Source organism: Leptosomus discolor, chromosome Z, assembly GCF_034619465.1.
Source record: "Leptosomus discolor isolate bLepDis1 chromosome Z, bLepDis1.hap2, whole genome shotgun sequence".
Taxonomy (NCBI): domain Eukaryota; kingdom Metazoa; phylum Chordata; class Aves; order Leptosomiformes; family Leptosomidae; genus Leptosomus; species Leptosomus discolor.
The window spans coordinates 1,459,771-1,481,106 of NC_141419.1; positions in this window are offsets into that span (position 1 = coordinate 1,459,771).

A 21,336-nucleotide genomic window follows, 5' to 3' on the forward strand; every position below is an offset into this window, starting at 1 on the left:
ACACACTAGATCTGAAAAACTGGGTGGTCTTTAAGCACGATGCTCATGAGATGGGAGAACCAGGCTGCAAGCGGTGCCTTGTAAATGAACCGGCCCCCCGCCCCCAGGGCGAGCAGACACCCCCATCTGACACCTGAAGACACCACGATGGTCGATGGTCGGCCTCATGGTCCGGCCACCTCCACCCACCCTCGCTGCCCACACCCCTCCAGGCCCTTGGCGCTGGTCGCTGTAACCCCGTGCTGTCAGCGACGGCAGCCGCTCTGACAGCCGCTACCGGCCGACACACGGGAAAGCCACCAGAAACCAGCCGAGCTGGAGCAGGAGCCAAGGCCCCGGTGCTGGCAGATGGAGCACCTCGCATCCTGCTGGGTGGCACGGAGGGGGACCTCTGCCACCACCCAACGGGGGGCAGGTTCATTTCTGCAATGCATGACTGACAGACCAACTCCCGTGTTCATACTTCGCCTTGGCTACCCCATACACAGTTACCGTTTTTTTTTTTTCCTTTTAATGTTTTCTGGTTTATACTTTAAAAATAAATAAACCATTAAATATCTATGGGCTTTTGTCACTTCCCTCTCTGAGAAAACAAAGTAAATTGACAGGGTTTTAGCAAACCCTTGGGATGTGCCAAGGGCTGCATCCTTCCAGAGTTTAAATGCCAGCCACTGGTAAAGGTGAGAGGCGCTGGAAAGGCAGCCAGGAAATTCTGGAGTATCACATGGGACATCTACAATACTGAAATCAGCCAAAAGCATGCAGGCCACAACCTCCAGAGCTCCTCACAGGGCCAACTGACTGGCCTGCTCACCACAGCATTCCCCCACAGCTTCAGCAAAACCAACACATGCTCAGCAGAAAATTTCCACAGAACACATGAAAAGCTCTGCCCTCTCAGCTTGCCGATTATTTTTTCCTCCCCCTTCAAGCAAAGAAGAGATGCATCGAGGCTCATGGGAATGAACCTAGCTGCCCTTAATTCCAGCCCCCTCCCCTCAGAAAAACCCAAACACCAAAACCACCACATAATAGAGCAAAAGCACAGGCACACTGCGCGCCCGCACGATGTCCCCGGTGATGGGAAGCAGACGGCAGCTGGCAACCTCCCTGCCCGGCTTCAGCAAAGGTTGGTGCTGCTGCCTCCAGCAAAAGGACTGAGTCACGACCTGGTGAGCACGAGAGGCAGGCAGAGCCAAAGGATCGGAGTTTGGCACTGCCGGGTCTTGCTTTCGTAACTCTGGTAGGAGCTCCATCGGAATGGACCTATTTCTCATGCCACCCAAAAGTCCTAGGACTTCCATGGTGAGTCAGTTGGTTGGCATAACTGCAGCTTGCCCAGAGGCTGGGAGCCAGAAGAAAGCAGCATTCTTCTCCACGCAGCAAAAAAGCAAGCTTATATTTTTCACCTCACTTCCCCAGATCATGGCGTGCCAGGTGGGTAATCCCTGCTGCTGCCAAGTTTGCATCACTTCTGGTCACGACCTCACCAGACCTTACCGGCTACCTCAGGATCTGGAAGACGTTGGTATTTCGCGAGGAGGTCTGCAGGGAAATCCAGGTGGAGATTCAGCAGGCGGCTGCCCTAGCCACGAGGAGCAGCTACATCAGCACCCCCAGGCTGGGAGGTTGCTGGAAGCGTGTGATTGAAATCTGGGGGCTGATCACTAAAGATCCCATAAGCTCTTCCCACAGCCCCAGATTCCCACACTCTATGACAGCTTTTTCTTTCCTCGCTGCCCTGCAGTACCGTGCAAAGTCGCCGCATGCTCTCGCCCAGCTGCCCGCTCTCCATGCACAGCATTCCAGCATCGGAAGCGATGCGTTGAGTTAACCAAGTTCCTAAGTGCTCTCATGGGCAGTATGCAGAGAAGAGACAACAGAAATAAAAATAAATTATTAATTCTTGGAATTAGGATGATGAAAAAGCAGGATGTAGATGAGGGAATTATTGCCTATGTCCACAGCACCCGATGAGGAAAAAAAATAATCGGATCTTCCCAAGTAGCGTGTTACTTTCTGGACACAGCATCAATACACAACCCGGTATTATGCCAGTCCGTATCTTATTTAATCAAACAAAAAGACAAGATGCTGAAAGATTCCTGTCTAAGTGACAGTGAAAAAAACCCTGGAATCTCAGTGGAAATAATTCAACAAGGAAACTCCCCCCCCCCCGATTCAGGGCCAACGACAATGGGGGTTTTCCTATCCTCAGTGAAAAGAAAGCCAGAAAGAGAAGAAAATGGTCCTTTTATTCCCTATAGGTAAAACCAGTTTCTGATCCTATCACCAGCCTAGCAAACTCCCATTTACAGAAACAGTCTTGACTCAGGAGTATATACCGAAATTCATTCATATTTTGTCATGTAACAGAGAAATTGAAAAACAATGGAAATACCTATTACACACACTGACCAAGTGCCTGCCTGTCCCCAGCGCCACCCTCACCTTGAAAAAAGATAAAAGACCTTGCTGTGTTTTCGTTACGTGGCAGGGGAATTGGTAGAAGAGTCAGTTTAATTAACACAACTTTTCTCGAGGTAAGTATTTTCTCAGACAGCGCGGAGCTGCCGAAATGCCGTGCACTGGCAGCTGGGCAGAGGGAAGCAGATCTACCGACGCGCTCAGCCCCGGCTGCAATAGATGGTGCAGCACTTCTCCTCCCCAGCATCGTGCCCAAACCTCCCTTGCAAAGGATAACATATACACACTGCAGATGCCTGTGGACACACGTGCATGTACCTCAGCGACGCCCAGGGACAAGCTGCACAGCTCTTTGCAAACAGCTACGAAGGGCGTGAAGACACGTCACCGCTGGAAGACCCTGGTGTTCCTCACACCAGCAGCACGGAGGTTCAGAGGGAAATGTCACGTTTTAGAGCTCCTGTACTGCCAGGCCAAGCCAAGCCACAAAAAGCAGAAATAATTTTAAATCAAGATATACATTTTTTTAACAGGAAAGGAAGAAAAAACTTGACTGAGTTTGGAGGGAATATTGTTAGCTTTGTAGGTAGAAAAGAATCAAGTCTGGACAGTGTTTGCTTCTTTGTCATCACAAGCTCCATAAAACTCCCTTGTATGCACATACAAAAATACACCTTATGCCAGTGAAACGAAGCAGCATTTAATGAGAACCAGAATATGTTTTGGTTAATTTCCAGGTGATCGGCCTCTTATTAACAGACACGACTTGTAGATGAATGCAAATATTTACATAGGGACCCCTCGGCTGTGTGTCCATCTATTCTGTTTTTTCCCCTCATAAACCTGTTCCTCAGGAATCCATCAGCACCATCACTCACTGGGGGAATGAGAAAAAACCCAGAGCAGGATTTTCCATGTCTTCCCCACCCCAGACAGAATCTCCTCCACACCAGAGAGTCTCCACTCTTAAATCCACTTGGATTAAAGTATGACAGGCATTGCGAGTTTTAACGGCCGACTTAAAAACCAAGAAGCCTGGTGCTACCCTTTCCTCCTCTGGGTCTCCAGGCTGCTTCGGACAATGCCACTTCCTTACATTTTCCTTCCCTTTATCTCTGTAAAAGTTTGAGAGCTCCAAAGGGGAACACACTTCAGGATGCAAATCTGGAGTACAAAGCCATGGGAGTCCACCACAACATCTAGTTTGATGGCTGTTGGACTGAAGGACTCCGATGGACTTGGGAGCGTGGGATGAGCAGGTGGATCCACCCCAGAAGAATCTGCTCTACAAGCCTCACCCCACTCCCAACCAACTGTGCAAAACCATCTGAACTTCACAGCACGGGAATGGCCTTGGTGATCTTCCTTTGGGGCCACTTGAGCGCATAAAAGGAAGAGCTGAGGCATGAGATCTGTGCTTGTACATCCAGCTGTTCATTTCTGTAAGGCAGTTACTTAGACACCCCGGTATTCATGAGAAGCAAGGCAATTTTTGTGACTTTTATTACTATTTAATTGGCCACTGAAATCTGTCCAGTAAAGGTACCTGCAGATGGAGCTGGTAAATCGAGAAGCGACACTGGAAGTCACCATTTTTTGTCAAACACAGCTGGGAAGTCACAGAACTTACCCCAAATTAAAGGGAAAGGGATCTTACGTATGGTCTAACCTTCCAGCAACATCTCAGCAGAAACTGTACACAGACCAAATTATCCTAACATATAAAAGCCGTAAGCAAAACGACATCTTAATGTAGATGAGGAGAACAAGACCACTTCAGTGACACAAAGCTCCACTTTCTAATCCTAATAGACTTATGGCATTTGTTTCTAATAGCTAATGAATTAAGAATCAGCCAATTACGTGCACATTTATTATTATGCTTCTAATGAAATAAAGTGTGAACTTCTGTTTAATTAGAAATGAGCTCATGCTGGTGATCAGAGACACCTTCAAAATATCTTTCAGCACTTCTCAACTGAGCTCATCAGAGCTTCGAGCTGGAACGGCATTAAGGAAATTATATGGAGGTCAAATATTAAAAATTTCAAGGCAAATAAATATTTTTCAAAGCCTGGTCCCACATCCCTAGAAAAGAAGGTGGGTATATCTGTGTGCACAGTCATCCAGGAAATCTGAGATCATATTCCTTCTGCTTAGCACAGGGCTCAACAGAAACTAGTTTGGCTTCAAAACATTTATTTGGTGATATTTTTAAAAGAAATGTCTTTGGCAAGAAAATATGGACAAAGATTTTCATTAACACTTCCAACCTGATTTTTTTCTTTAAAAGCAGTTTACCTCTTTCTAAGAAATTAAAATAACAGAACTTAAACCTGCAAAGAACCCAGATACAGAAATTATTTGCGTGCCTCAGCTACTACTGCTCAAAAAAGCCTCCTGCTCTGCAAAGAGGAAGAACGCTTCAAAAAACCTCACCTAAGATGAAATCTCTAACTGATTAAACAGCTGAGCGATCACAAAATACCCTCATTATTTTAATGCACGTAAGAAATTCTTTGGTCAAAAATCACAACTGGCTACACATCTGAACTTCAGATTAAATGGCTACTTTAAAAAGAAAAAAACAAACCCCAAACCAAACCACTTAAAACCATCAAGTTGACATCTGTTGGCAAAATGGATCTTCAGCCAGTGTTCATGTCTCCTCCTGACCACGCCGTATCAGCATGAGAAATAACAAAACAAGCTTATAAGGGCACTGACACCCCAATTTTTGTCCAGATGTTTTGCTTGGACCTAGAAATCCTTATGTTTGGATTCACATTGGGCTCTCCTGGTGCATCCCAGAGTAGCAACAATTTTTTTGCAAAATACCAACTGCAAAGCACAGCACTAAACCAGCAACTCTGTCTTTAAAGGGCTACTGAAACCGAGCCATGACTAACTCCACCTTAACATAAAGACCACTTCAATTATTCATAGCAAGCTATTTTTCCTGGATCCAGGGACAGACGACTGCCTGTTAAAACCACCCTGCACAGATGCACCAAGTGTTGTTACAAGTCTTCTGTCTCCACCTTCCCCTCAACGTGCAAAACAGTGTTTGTAGACAAGGCAAGTCTGAAATTGCCTCTGGCCTCTTTAGGAAAGGTTAAAAAAATATATTAAAAAAAAATAATAATCTATTAAGAGGCCAGCATTCCTGCTTTATGCCCAAGCATTAGCAGGCAAAAAAAGAGCATAGCTACAGGCCTTGACAGGAACGGAGCAGACCTTCATTTTCTGGTGTAGGTCTGTTTTACGGCTGCTGTCTCTGCAGGCTCTGCTCGCTGGCTTTAGGCAGCAGACAGCAGCGGCTGTCTTTTGTCTGCTCGGCAGCTGAACAGGACAGTTATGTCAGTAAAAGTATAAAACAGTGGGGGACAGCTTCAAAAAAAGGTGTTGGACGAGGTTTCTGCGTGCCCCTGGACAGACGGCTCCAGTCACATCTTGTTAGGCAGAGGAACTCGGAGATCTCTCGTTAGCGTAACCAACAGCAAGGCCAGGTCTGGAGGAAGAGCCCACGTCTTTAAATAGGTCAGTCGACATAGCTGGAAACACCCAGGCGAGCTTTCAGCCCCACCAGCCCTGCTGCAGGTCAATAACGCTACAACTTCTGCAAGAGCCAGTCACTAGAAGAAATGAGCTGCCCTCGCGCCACCGGGGCGGGAAAATGAGGTGCAGCAGGAGAAAAGTCCCCCGCGGCACAGCGCAGGAAGGCAGGTGGCTACTGGATCTTCTGCTTTCTCTGCCGCTCGCCCCTTGCTCAGCGAGTCGGTCTGCAAGAGCAGTAATTCTCTCTGCACGTTTCCTTTCGGCGGCAATCGCCAGCCGCGGGGCTGTGGGGTGTGCCCCGCAGCAGCGGGCAGGATGTGGTCCCACACCTCCTGCGCACGCCGGCTTCCCGGTGCGCAGCACCCAGCACCCCAGTCACAGCCTAGCACCCCGAGGGCTCGGAAACCCTGCAGAAAAAAATAAAACCACGGCATGAAGGTTGCTTAGATTTCCCCCCACCTCCTCGGTAGCTGGCCACGAGCCGCCCAGGAGTTTCACTCCTCCGCTCCCAGGCTGCAGCTCGCGAGGAGCACCTCTACGCACGCCTCCCAACACGCCTGCTGCACCACCCATGGCTCCTCCACCGTGCAGGGCTGCAGACCAGAAGGTGGTGCTGCAAGAATGGTGTAGACACAACAGCCTGACCTGAGCTGGGGTGGAAGATGCTGAATCATCCTTTGGGCTTCATAAAGCCCCACCACCGCCTACCAGACCTGCTCAGCCAAAACCACCAGGGTCCAAAGCTGAAGGAACCCAAGCAATTAATTGGCCATCTGGGTAGGAGCCCTCTTCTGAGGAACCTGAAATTACAAACTTGGGTTTCTGCTTTGCAAATTTTCCTCTTTGAGTCTTTTGCATTCATTCATGAACAGGATCGTGGGGGAGGAGAGCCGTAGATGTGGCCCTGCTCTGGCTGTAGAGAGAGGATGCTTGGGCAGAAAAGTAGCAATCTGACCGCACACCCAAAAAGAGAGAAACAGGCCTTTTTTTTTTTTTTTCCTCCTAAAAGTCAGTTTGGAAGATACTGTTCCTTCCCACAGCAAAAGCGGGCAGCATTCTTACAACCAAACCTGGAGTTTAAGAGTAGGGTCCCAGATAATAAAAAAAATATGATAATCCAAAAAAGAGGGAAGTTCAGGCCTGGATGCAAAAGTTTTAAATTAAAAATAGATGTACTGCATGATAATTGCACAAGAGCTTGTTTGTTTTCACAGTGAGCTTCTGCACAGCTCACAAACCAAATACTATGACCTGGGGGTGTTCCACGGGCTATTCTGTGATGCCAAGCCCTAACAGCAACGAACTGGTGTGCAGTTAGTGCAGCATTTGTCTTGGGTATTCCTATTCTTAGCCCTAGACTGAACAGCAAACAACATTCACGCTCGCATTTATGGGGCACAACAGACAGAGAATTTCAGCAGAACGATTACACTGTAGGCAAGGCCCTCAATTTTTTGGAATAAGCATTTCCAGGAAGATTAAAACGTTGATTTTCAAAACGTGATGCCACAATCGCACATGGTCTTTAGAGATCGTCAAACATTAAGACCAGAAGACAGCATGATAAATGATAAAGCCCAACCTCCTGCTCAACACAGGCTGTAGAACCTCTCAGACAGTGCTGCGTCAAGCTCATTATTTGTCCTTGAGCTTCAATACCTCTTATGAAAACAGAAAACAGTCTTGATTTAAAGACTACAAATGGTGGCAGAAGAAGCAGTTCTCAGTGAAGATGTTCCAGTGATCGATTTCTTCTCTGCTAAGATTCTGTTCCTTTTTTCTAGGCTTACTTTGTCTAGCTTCATTGCTCAAACCCTGCAGCTATAAAATTAAATACCATATTTTTTGTTGTTGTTGGTTTTGCTCTTCAAGGAGAAATACCCTGACTACCACAAGCCAAGAACAGAACCTTGTGGGCCCTTCCTAAAACCAGCCCTATATGTTGTAATTCCCTACCTAAAATTACTACTTGAGTTCTATTTGGGGTAAGAGAAACATATTTTGAATTTTAGACCGTACAGAAACCAAAACATAGAGAATTCTTGGAAACATGCTTCTTTTCAATCAGCCTTCTATACATCTTACACAAACTTTCTAGCTGCAACTGGTTTTGCGGTCTGCAGAGGCTGACTGTGACACTGTGGAAAGGCTTTTGATGAGAGGCAATGGTCAGGAGCCAGAAACCATCATCATTTTCTCTGGTCATGGAGACCTACAGTGCTGAAGGTCAAAGGGAAAAAAAGGAGATATTTCTATTCTTTGCAAACTAGTTGACATTCCAGTACCCACATCTGGCTATCCACCAACGGCAAAATTCATACTATTTTTTTCTGTAGCACCAAGATTTTTTAAGTGTTATTCTTAAATACTACAAGCAAACAAAGAAAAAGAGGTGGGTTTTTTTTTTTTTTCTGAGCAACTGCAGGGCTTAATAATCACAGACTGCACAGTACCCGACTCAAAGTTCAACGCAACGTAACCATCAGCCCCTGCAGTTTCCCTATTAGCTCCCCGGTGCACCGCTTGAGGACTGGGTATGCGGGCTGCTGTTTTCAAAGCTATGTTCCAGTTACTTAGAGCAACAATAAATCTGCAGGGCTATTACAGCCATTTAAAAAGTAAACCTAACAGGGAAGCAAATTTGGTAGCTGTTCCATCTGGCTGGCAGATTGAACGGAGCCGAGATGCCCTCGCTGTTTGAGGAGGGACTTGCAGCAAGGTCAGCCGTTCAGGCCAGTTCTAGAGCCGCTTCCCCCAGCAGCATGGAGGAACTGGTTTACTAGAAGACACTGTGTAAATATTTTGCTGAGCTGCAAAAGGAGGAAGCTTCCCCGGCCCCGGGCTGCCATGTGTCATGATGGGTTCCCAGGCACAATGCTCAATGAGCGCTATTATACGAGCGGGTGTTTATTTCACATCGCAAAGCGGTTGCCAGAACACACAATCACGCGTCTTACCCGACGGCCCTGCAGGCTGCCACAGAGAAACTCCTCTCCGAAAGAGAATGAGACGATTATGTTGGGATTAACTCTTTGGCGGCGGCAGCGGGACTTCCCCCGGGCCCCTGCACCGCTTCAACCCCTGACCAAGCAGCACCGGGGGCACAACCATGACACCCTTTCACATTCCAGTGAGATAATTAAAACTCTTCATTTCGGCACAGACAGGTGAGAGCGGGGCTTTTCCCACTTCTTCACTGGTTTCATCATCTCGCCCGCTCACGGTGTTGATGCTCTGCAGATGATCTCATCCCCCCCCGCCCCCCGCCGCTGCGAGGCAACTCTAGGAACAAACTTCTCTGAAAGGGCTGCACTGTAGTGCTGGGCAGATCTAATCAACAGTCGATGGCGTTTTATTGCCCCGGGGTGTTTAATGTCACTGCGATTGTCATTTTCTTAATGAAGACAAATGAAGGAAACACCAGGTTAAAAAGCCTGGGTCTTTGCAAGTAAAAACAATACGCCTCTGCTCAGCCTCAGCAAAGGTCCTGCCTTGCACCCTTTTGCCTTAATAACAATCCCGATTTTCTTTAACTGGTTTTGCACTTGGGTGACTGCTGTCTTAGAGGCAGCCATTCCTGAAATGCACAGCAAATAAGATCAGAATTAGGCCTAATTTGACCCTCTGCTCCTATCCCTACCGCCAGTTTGAAACTCGATGAATTTGTGGAGCGGCATGTTTTATCCCAGGATCTCAAGTCCAACACCAGTGAATCCTGGACGGCCTCCCAAAACCAGAATGCATCATTCCTGTACTACGGCTGAAACACGGGATCCTGGAGAAGTGTTGCATTACGAGCTGGTACCAGAGCTGAGCCCCGACGTCCTGTTTTGCCTCCTTTTATCATGATAAGCTTCTCTTTTTCCATTCTAAAGAACCATGCTGTAAGCAAGCACTGATATTTTCCTCCCGCTTCCCGTGTGGCAATCTTTCCCTTGAATTGTGTGCTGGAGCCTCATCACTTCTTCCAGGAGGGCAAGAGGACCACTGTCTACCTCACTGCAACATGCTGCAGGGTAATGCCACCACAGAAATCTGTAGGAAGCAAGAGGTCTTGAGGGTGCTGTTCAAGCTCTGAAAGGCGTGTTTGTATGAGGAGAGGAGGTGGAAGATTACTGACTAGCACCCAATCAATCCTCTGACACCCAGAGGGCTTTGACCTCAAAGAGAACAGGATCAGCCTGTGGGTTTATGTACATCATCATACAGCCTTTCATTTCGGTGAGCTGCTTTCCTGTTGTTGAGCAGTGTGGAGCGCACATCTCCACACGGCCAGGACCTTTTGGCCATTCGTGGTACACAAGGACACCAGTACAGTCATCACAAGTCTCCTCTGTGTCTCCTCAGGAAGCATTAACGTTCTGTAATACATTTGCACCACAGCAGAGGCCCAGAGGAGAAAAGTCCCATTTGTAAATTCTGTGGGACAGGCTGCTCTCTCGTACGCACCGATTTTGGTATAACATCACCCTGAAACTCAACTTGCCTTCTCAGGTCCAACTTGTGCTTCCCTCTGCCAAGGTGCACCAGCGAGAGGACAGGACACACGGGCTGGTTCTTGCAAGAGGAAGGAGCCAAGTAACAACCTGGCTTCTAGGAGGGAGCTTGTTAGTGCTGGACTCATTGCTGGCAGCCCAAGAGCAAGTCTTCTGGGTGGAGTAAAGGTGACCTTACGTCCCCCACAATCCTGCATCGCTCATGTGAACGCCCTACAGGACGCAGCACTTGCTCTTTTACCCCCTGAAGCTGTTAGGCCCACGGTGGCAAATCCGCAGCCATCGGGTCACCTATTGCCTATGAGACCTGCTGGCACAGACCACGACCAGACACAGCCAAGCCTTCTGCTGCTCTGCTCCACATCTACAGGAAGAGCAAATGACGGCGTTGCCTTCAGTGCAGCAAGTATTTGTTCAGTATTTCTCTCCCAAAGCTGGTAGGCTGAAGATGGCAGTTCGTGAGGTATTTGGCCTTTCAAAGACACTTCAACACAACAAACGTGAGATCCTGCCACTCTCACAGATACACAATAACCACCGTTATTGACAGTCATTTCAATAGCCTACTCAGGGGACTCTAGCCATTTCTGCTCCCTTCAGTTCTTTTGTTTCTTTCTCCTTATTTCAGATCCATCCCTAAGCGTCCATTAATCCTGGAGGTGACACATCTTGGCATTGGACAAGAGGCCAAAGGCTTTCTTTGTGAGCTGCTCACATGGTTGGCTGGGCAAGGGTGACCATGAAGTAGTTCTACAGAGAAAACTCGTACTTCTTAATGATAAAAATAACAAACCTGTCCCACATGCTGGGATCTACAGCAAGGAAGCTCTTACCCCCAAGATACTGAGCTATTGGGTGACAGTATGGGAAGGCAGAGCCATCCTCTGCTCTCTAGATACTTCTGCAATGCCTTCCTCCACATCACCCGATATCCTTGGCGCTTGTACTTCTTCCCTGTAGCTCTGAGCACATGCAACAAGTTTTAAATCTCCACCTTATTTCCCACAGGAACTGTCTCTTTCCTTATTACTTCCCTTAGTCATTATTTCTCATTCAATGTGACAATGCCACCAACTCTCCAAAGCACTGTGGGACACTGTCCACATACAGAATGTGTTGCATTAGCTACCAGACACCTCCAGAAGAAAAAGCTTGTCCAGGGTTTAACGCGACACTTCAGCCTTAGGGGAGAAGCCAGCAACCGTAGAGCTAATTGGAAAAGTCCTCGCGGACGTGTAGACCTTCATGTACCATCAGCAACTCACCTACGTGGTTTCACCCCAGGGTAAAAGTAGTAAAGCTCATCTTCTTTCTATGAATCACCCTAAGAACACAGCCCCAATTAAAATATAAAACATTGCTGCTACAACACCAACTTGTGCAGGAATTTATTTTTAGAAGCAGCTTAAAATAGAGTGTGTGTTACCTTGCTAAAAACCATCACCTCTCTGTTTTGGTAAAGGATGACATAAGAGCAGTGATACACGCTCCGGTGCAGAGAGGTACTTCACACCCTGCACCAGGACTTCTGCATGCCGCCAAGCTGAGAGAAAACACTGAAGGGAAAAGGAGGGGAGGAAGTCCAAAGTTGGTCTTAACTTTTCACTGCCAACATAATAAGGTGCTAGGGCTTAAAGAGAGGAATGTAAAGGGATGAGACAAAGAAAATTTTGGAAATAACAGCATATTTCCCATTGAAAAGTGGAAAAAAAAAAAAAAAAAGCTGCACGTAACTTTGGGGAAGGGTTTTGGTTTGTGATAGCCAACCCTGGCTCTGAAACAGACTCTGAGACAATGTGGACTCTTGATTTGAAATGCCATTACTGCTGTGAAACCAGTCCTCGATGCAAAGACTTGAGAGTGTGTCCTGATCTGGCACCTCCAGTGTACCCTTCTGCACCAGTAAGTAATGGAAAAGGAAAAGACAACAGCCCTTGGCAGCAGCGTGCATCCCCGCACACCTGCACCCCCAGCACCAACACCATGGGGTGCCCTGTAGGAGCTGCCTTGTAACTCCAGTGGGATGGGACATGCCCCTTCCCTGAAACAGGCTCCCGCTGACACCTGACACAAGGACTTGAGAGGACATCACACCCTCAGGTGTCCACCAAAAACCGCTGTGGATGATAAAATCTCTGCCAAGAGCAAATACTTCTCCACAGGCCACGCCGTGTCCACTCTGCACCTCCCTGTGCTCTTGGCCATTCCGTGACAGTGCATGGGGAAATCCGCCGATGGAGACACTGGTGAATCCTAGTGAGGTCAAACACAAAGGATAACCCTCAAAACCACCAGAGGCTCATGGCATTCTGAAACCAAGTAAGAAAAGAAAAGCTGAATTAAAACAAAAGGGAAAAGAGGAGTCACACGAGATTTGAAAGTGATGAGGAAGAGACTCTGCAGAGAAACCTTTGCTGGTACACGTGGCTGCTGCTTGTGGCTCCACGACATCAAACCTTCCCATTTAATGGCTAAAGACCTAAAGTAATGGTCACAGCACCCACACAGCTATTTTCACAGGGGAAATCTTCGGGTCTTTCAGACTTGTGAAACTCAAAGCCATCTTATTATTTTGATTGAAGCTTTCCAAGGAATAAATATGAAATGAGAAGAGAGGGATGAATCTGATGGAAAATTACCTCAGTTGACAGATACTGTTCTGCAGACTTCACTAGATGCGGATACATATGGGCAAGCACATATGCAATGCCATCCAGTTTTGTTTTGTGAAAAGCTGAACAGCTTTTCAGAAATGGAAAACAGTAAGAGAAAGAAGCAGTAAAAAAAAGCGATGGGAAAAGTCAGTGGCATACACAAGTGAGAAAAGATACGGCTTTTGGTGAGACACACAAGTGGAAAATTACAGGATTGTTCTGGAGGGAAAAAGCCACGTGTGAGATGGGGCAAGGATGCTATGCAGACGGGGGGTTTGGCTGTACAAGAAGACGAGGAGCAAGACTAGACTGCTGCCAGAGGGGAGATTTGGTACGATTCTCAAAAAAGAAGCTGCAAGAAGAGAAGAAACATGTTTGAAGACATTAGCACAGGGGTAGCTGGGCCACCTACAGATGGGCAATATGGGAAGGGTGACAGGAGATGGATTTACGGACAACAGAAGATGTTAAGAGGAGATGGAGAACTAATGGCTGGCTCTAAACGCAATATAATTCTCCCTAAAAGCCCAGCCAGCCAGAGATTTATACATTGCACCATGTGAAACAAGTAAAAAATATTACTAAAACTCATGAAGGTTTTAACAAAACAACTTAGATGTGTTTCTATTTCACATAAATAAGAGCCAAACAGCTATATTAATCCTAATTAATCTGATTAATATTATTGCAGTGGGAAGAATCATTTACTGGTACCGTAAGCTTTTTTTCCCCTCTCTCCAGAAAGAACTCCCTTTGTGCACCTGCTTTTAACACCACCATACTAGATAGCACATCCAAATGTAATTCCATTACGGTCGGCAGAGATTTCATCCACTCAGTGGAAATGCAATGAAATGCAATGAAAAAATACAAAATCATTCACATGAGGTAATCTCTACAGGGATATTTAAGGCTTTTTCCCCCAAAGTAAATAAGTTTTATGTAGTTAAAGTCCTTGAAAACATCAAACTGCAAGTCTTTGTTCGCAGAATTTCATTTGTTCTCAAATTCTCGTAACTTTGGGAAAGACACAGAGGTCACAGAGCAGGGGACGAGGATCAGCGTTTCTCATCGGGGCTCACTCTATGAGCCTAACACAACACTGGCCTCCTGTGCCTCAGTTTCCCCCTTTGCAACACAGAAATAGTATTTCTGGCCCTATGACACAGGTGCTGGAAATCCTAATTCCTTACCACGTCTATGAAGTGCGAAGTGAAAGGCAAGTAGAAATGATTTTTCCTGTTTAAACTTAAATTTCCAGAAACAACAGATGTCACAGAGAAGACCAGGTTTGAAACAGAGCTATTCTGGCAAACGCATATACATTTAGGTGCAGTTAACAACAAAACCCAGCTTTATGCTCCTCCTGAGAGAGAAACAAGAAACCAATTCTCGTCTGAGTTCATTTGCAACTGATTACCTTTGGGGTCTATCGACTGTTTTTGTTTTCATTTCTTATTTGTTAAACACCGACAGTTACAGGGACATAAGCAGGGGCTGTCCGCTATATTTTGGGTCTCCACGGGCAGCACTTGGCTCTGCCCCTTTGCGTCATAAATATAAGCTCGGCCTATAAAGCTTCATTTATCAGACCCCATGGAAATTCATAAACCCTGGAATACTGCACCCTTCACCTTCTCCACCAAAATGAACCTATGTGATAGTCCACTGATACAGAAATGCAGTGTTTGAGAGGGCAAAAACCCAAGCAAAGGACACAGACCACCTACTCGGACACATACCTGCTGCCACCCCCAGCGGGTCCAACACACCCCCACCATCGCCCACGACCATGTCCTCGGTTTGTAAGTCATGAAACAAACCGCGTTTGCTTTCCTCCTCTGCGTGTCAGCCCCAAACACTCTTCAATAAACAAGTGTTTGCAAAAGGGCAGCTATGAGGTGTGAACAGAACCTGGGGTTTCCATTGAGAAGGAACGAAAAAACTGTAACAAATACATGGGAAAAAGCTGACTTGCTGATTTTCCAATAAAACTCTTTCCAGCTCCTGGCCCTTCACATAACCGGTCTTGTTCAGGCACCAACATGGCAAATAAACTTATTTCTCACTACAAATCTTCAAAAGGGGCTGATGAAATCTCTTGCTTTGGGAGACAAATCTCTTTGTCCCAGGGAGTTGCATTGTCTTTTGCACCTTTTGCAGGGCAAATGCGGCATTGCAGGATGCTGCCAAAGGGCGAGACAGATCAAACGGGCATCCAAGGCACCCTCGCTCTAGCACAATTCAGTATCTTTATAATTTACTGGAATGATGGAACATAGTATGCTTACTAAAATTGCTGCTGATACCAGGCTGGGACAGGCTGCAAGTACTTCGGAGGCCAGGATTAGGATTCAAAATGATCTTGATAAATTGTAGAAATGGTCTGGAAAAAAAAAAAAGAGAAAAAGAAAAAGACAGTTCAGGAATGATGGGTGAACAGTGCTAAGACAGGAATAATCAATGACACGGTCACAAGGGAAATAAATACCAGCTCACAAAGGTTGTTTTTTGTTTTGAAAAGGATCTCAGGATTACCAGGGCTCACAAACTGAGCAGGAGCTGAACGCAGCCACGTTACCGCCATAGAAGCAAACATCACACTGCGACACACAGAGAGCTGTGCTATTCACCGGCTACACACAGGGAATTTTTCAGTTATTTAGCACTACTGAAGTTCTGATACTGGACACTGCATTTCAGTGAAGTTATAGAGAAAGTCCCAATGCAGGCAGCAAGAAGGATCGGAGACTGAGAAAGCACGGACTGGAGAAATCAGTGAAAGAATCACATTCATCTGGACTAAATATGACAGGGAGCCATCATAATGGTCTTCAAACACAGCAAGAAGGCCACAACAGAAAGGAATAAACTACCTTCTTGGCTTGTCAAGGGTAGCACAAGATGCCATAGTCCTTAATCGCACCAAGGAACACGGGTTAGGTGCTAGGAGGAGTTTCCTGACTAAGGGAGGAAAAGCACTGAGATAGACACTCGAGGATAGCTGTGGGCTCTCCAACATTTGGATCAGCAAAGTTAAGGCATTGTCCATCAGGAAGAGGAGTGGAGAAGGTGGCTCTACCTTGAAGTCTTAATTTTCTTTGTTTCAAAGGGTAAAAAACCCTTAGGAAGCAACCCAATGACTGCTCAGCTGAACCTACATAACCCATTAATTAATTAACTACATTAAGACAGTTGAGGCCATCACCCCGTCCACCACATGATCCACACGGGCAGCCCATCTTCCCCAACTGCTATCTATCTACACAGACCAGAGAGGGGAAAGAAGTGTGACTGTGTCAATATTGTGGAGAAGAAACAGAGACTTGAAGAGACCAACTCAGGTGCCAATGTCATACAGAGGATTGGGCACAATAAAAGAAGACCCATGTGCAGTGGCCTCTTCTCAAAATGACCCTTCTACTTAGGGAAACATTAAAGTATATTCAACAGACGTCTCGCTAAAATATTTGCAAGTGCCCTGCTCGTGGCAGTACATAATAGAATCTCAAAACAGTTTTATTTTTGAACCAATATGCCTTCCCACACGGCATGCAAAATATTCGTTCGCAGGTGAAAGATTGCAACATAAACGCTCTGAGCGTTAATTTCTCATTAGAAGTTACCTGCACAGAATGATGATGGGGCTGGAGGGCAGGAGTTTGATGGCTGATGAGTGAAAGCAAATATTTTTAGCAATTTTCATTGAGTGTAAAAATAGATTCATAATAAGCCGCTCTCCTAGTCTGGCAGGTTGCTGACAGCCGCAGCGGGGGCTGCAACAGGCACCTCCTCTAGGCTGGCAAAGGGTCTCGCAGCTTCCTTCGAGCGGCAGGGGGACAGGTGGGTCCAGCCTCGCCAACAAACCACAAAATCTTCCCTCTGCCCACCCGGTGAACAGGCAGCCTCTGGCAGGCGCGGAGATCTTCCCCGATGATCTCAAGAGCCCAAAAGGGGCTCGCCGAAGCCACTGCCACCCCCCAGCATCACCAAGCCCTCGCTGCCACCTGGCTGTAGATGAGCTGGGAAAACAGAGTGCCAGAACAGGCATTACAGATGCTTTTAACAGGAGAGAATTTTCATTTTGATAGGAAAGTAAAAAAAAAAAAAAAGAAAAAAAAATAAAGAGAGCATTTCAGAAGCACCCAGGGATGGCAGCCAGTGAAAAACTGCCCTGGCTTTAGCAGAGTATTAGTGTCGCGTCTCTTGTCTACTGCTGAGGCTTCTCCAGGGCATCTCTAACCACAAAGAGCTGCTGAAATGCCAGTGGGAATGAATACTGGCCTTGCCGGTGCATAAACATCTAAACAGATTTCCTTTCGTGCTGTCTTTGACAAGCTGAAGCTCCAGCCTTCACTGCCATTTAGTTCAGGAACATCCTATGAAATAGCAGGCAGACGCCTACTGATAAGCTACACCAACCTCAACCGGGAGGCATCTGCCCCTTCCAGGTTTTGAGCAAAGAATAGCAGTTAAAAGGAGAAAGGAAAAAGAAAAAAATAATAAAGGCAGCAGTCCAGGCACTTGAGATAAAGTAGCTGTTATGCCCCTCTCTAACAAAGCTGCATGCTTTCTGTCTTCAGGCCACGACTCCGTGAAAGCAGCCTGGACACACAAATTCCTACCCCAGCCAAGCTGTCCTCACTAAGACAGAGGAGGGTCAGGGCTCCTATGACCTTTCACTACACACTTCTGGAAGATGGTGGCACCACCAGATACACCGGGCAGCTCACTGCTCCAGCCATCCTCTTCAGACAAGGAAGCTGCTTCTCCTTTCTTGTTGAATAAAAGCTTGCAAAACCATTTAGGTGAAAAATCTCTGCTTCGGGTCGAAAGCCACGTTGTAAATCACACAACTAGCCTAGCATGGAGATGTCTGGCACGGCTCCTTTGCAATGACTCTGAACAGGGCAACAACATACCGTTTAGCTCTGCTTTCTGACGAAGCTGTGGGTTTTTGCCGTGCTGCTGGCAGGGTTTCATCCCATCTCCCCCCAGCAGTGCTGCGTCCCGAGCAGACTGGCAGGACAAGATGCAGCCTATTAAATGAGCACCTGAAAGCATCCAGGGTCTTAATCAGAGGCTGAGGGCAGGTACTAGCAAAGCTGCACTTCTCAGGAGGTAACACAGCGCTGAGGAACTAAATTTCTGTAGTGGCTATTCAGCCAATAAGAAGAAAAAAAAATAAAACCCACCATTTATGTGCTATTTCACCCTGCTGACAGGAAAGAGCTAGAAAGGGCCATTGCTTCTGAGCTTAATTACATCCGATGCTTCTAAGGGTGAGGGAAAAGAGTGCTTCATGAGCCAAAACCAAAGAAGCTAATATATTATACTGCAGCAAGAACACAGCATCTTCAAAGCTTTCCCTCCCCACACCCTGAAGTGTGAAATCAGAGATTTTTAATTTTTTTTTCTCAGTAATCTTTTTGCTCATTTCCTGCCTGGCCTCATACTCTTGTAACAATGAATCAGGATTAATTAACATCAATGTCAAGATTAAGATCATGCCTAACCAGGACTTTCTTGTCATCTTCTAGGGAATTAAACTAAAGCCCACATAATGACGGACTGACCACACTGCCAGGTTGGGCCAACTGTTCGCCCATGGGGAGCTGGTGCTTTCAGGTGAAACCAGCCTGCCGCTTAGCACAAATCCCTTGCTTTGGGGAAACTCAAAACAATCTCCTCAAGCTGGTTCTTTGTTTTCCATACACCTCTTCTCAACCCACAATCACCATTTATTTTCACATTCCCAGGCAGGAAGCAAGAAGCTGTGCAGAAGCCTGAAGCTGTGGTCTGAGGTGAACGAGATGCACTTTTAGTGTACGATACTGCAAGCCACAAACAGGCATAAAAAGCAAAAAACAAGTCCAGCAGTCTGTGGTGCTCTGAAACCAGTGATCAGCAGCTGAGAAGGAAACTTCTCCAGATTCCCCCCCAAATATACACCTCTGACCTTATCAGGCTCCATATTCTCACAAGGTCGCTCACTACCAATTAAACTATGAACTTCCAAGCAGCTTTTTGTACGACCAAGGAGACCAGAAGGTCTTGTCTTTCTCACCTTCTGGGCATTTGCTCAGCAGGCTACTGCAAGTTCAAACCAAGTGCTTCAGCACGAAGGTGGTGCGGAAGGGCGGGATGCAACCCCGTTAGTCACCTCCCTGTAGGGGAGAGGACGCGCCCCCTCAGGCGGGCAGCCCGAACCTCTCCAGCCCGGCAGGGCTCCATGAAACCGTCTCTCCAGCCCAGCTGATGCAGCGGACAACTGCAGCATCACGAGCACGGTGATGTCTTGACTTGAAGACCCTCAGGAGACCTGCAGCCCCCCACCCCGCCGCTTCCCAAGTTTTGTATACACATTATAAATACACTCAAAAGAAATCTGCTGACAAGCGTGACATAGCGTCTACGGCAGTTTCTACAGCCACTCATTTGTCTTTCCCACAGCCATATCGACAGCGTGTCAAGAACAACAGAAAAATTATTCATGTGGCACGTTTCTGGTGCTCGTTTGTTTCATTTTACTTCAGGATGGTATTTTAGAAGTTTTTCAAGATGCAAGCATGACCTTTGCCTTTAGAAATCATTAAGAGAAGCAAAGAGAGTCACAGGTATGGGGAAGTGTCAGGCACTTTAACTTTTTGGCACTTCTGCAGGATAAAAGTAGAATAGCGAATGTGACGCCCATCTACAAGGAAGGCCAAAAGGAGGATCTGGGAAACTACAGCCCCGTCAGCCTGACCTCGGTGCCAGGGAGGGTCATGGAGCAGATCATCCCGAGTGCCACCACCAGTCATTTACAGAACAACCAGGTGATCCGGCCCAGTCAGCACTGGTTTAGGAAAGGCAGGTCCTGCCTAACGAACCTGATCTCCAGCTATGAGAAGACGACCCGCCTGGCGGGTGAGGGAAAGGCCTCGACCTCCGTAAAGCCTTCGTCACCGTTTCCCACGGAATTCCAGTGAAGAACCTGGCTGCTCAGGGCCTGGATGAGCGCACGCTCTGCCGGGCAAACCCTGGCCGGGCGGCCGGGCCCAGAGCGGGGCGAGCAGTGGGGTTAAACCCCGCTGGCGGCCGGGCACACGGGGTGTTCCGCAGGGGTCGCTGCTGGGGCCGCTCCTGCCTAACACGTTCACCAGGGATCTTGGCGAAGGGATGGAAGGCTCCCTCAGCACGTTCGCAGGTGACACCGAGCCGGGGGGCCGTGTCGATCTGCCTGAGGGCAGGGAGGCTCTGCAGAGGGACCTGGCCAGGCTGGATCGATGGGCCGAGGCCGACGGTGCGAGCTTCAACAAGGCCAAGGGCCGGGTCCTGCGCTGGGGCCACCACAACCCCACGCGGCGCCGCAGGCTTGGGGAGGAGCGGCCGGAGAGCGGCCCGGCAGAGGAGGACCTGGAGGTGTTGGTCGGGCATTGGAATTGAGTCACCATCCCTCAATGCGTCTAAAAGTCGTTTCAACGTGGTGCTTGGCAACGTGGTTTAGGGGTGTACTTGGTAGAGGAGGGTTGATGGTTGGACGTGATGATCTCAAAGGTCTTTTCCAACCTGAATGATTCTATAATTCTGTGATTCTACTCTGCCAAACTAAAGGAAGTGGAGTGAAGCTGTGAACTGAGATTGAACCAGCATTTCATGAGGCTTAAGTTTAGGATGTAATCAGTTATAGAAAAGTGTAAAAAAGAAAACAGAATCTCTTTGGAGAGCACTGGCCTCCACCTCCGAGCAGAAAGCATCACATAGGCAGTTATTTCAGTAAAAAATAAGGTGGACAAACGCAGGTACTAATGACTTATTAAGATAAAAATTTTTGCTTAATCTTCCCAGCAGTGTGAAATGAAAAATTTCACTTTCCAACCACCCAAATACGAATATATAGGCTCCTCCCAAAAGCGAGCAACCAGAAAGCTCACACCACCCTTCCCACCCCATCAGCAGCAAGGGGAGAGATCACACCTCCTGCACTTCCCTGCAACGGTCTGTGCAACCACACTGAGGTCCAAACCAGAAACCAGAACCTCCTAGGGGTTTTAAGGCTTCAGCAGCCTGATAAAGCTACCCTAAAACAAGACAAGCTCTCTTTGTCGCAGCGTGGCCAACAGAAGCGCGTCTCCTCATTGCACATGCCGAAACGCCACCGTGTTTTCATCTCACTGGTCAAGAAGCTCCTACATATTAGCAATTTCTATGCTACCACT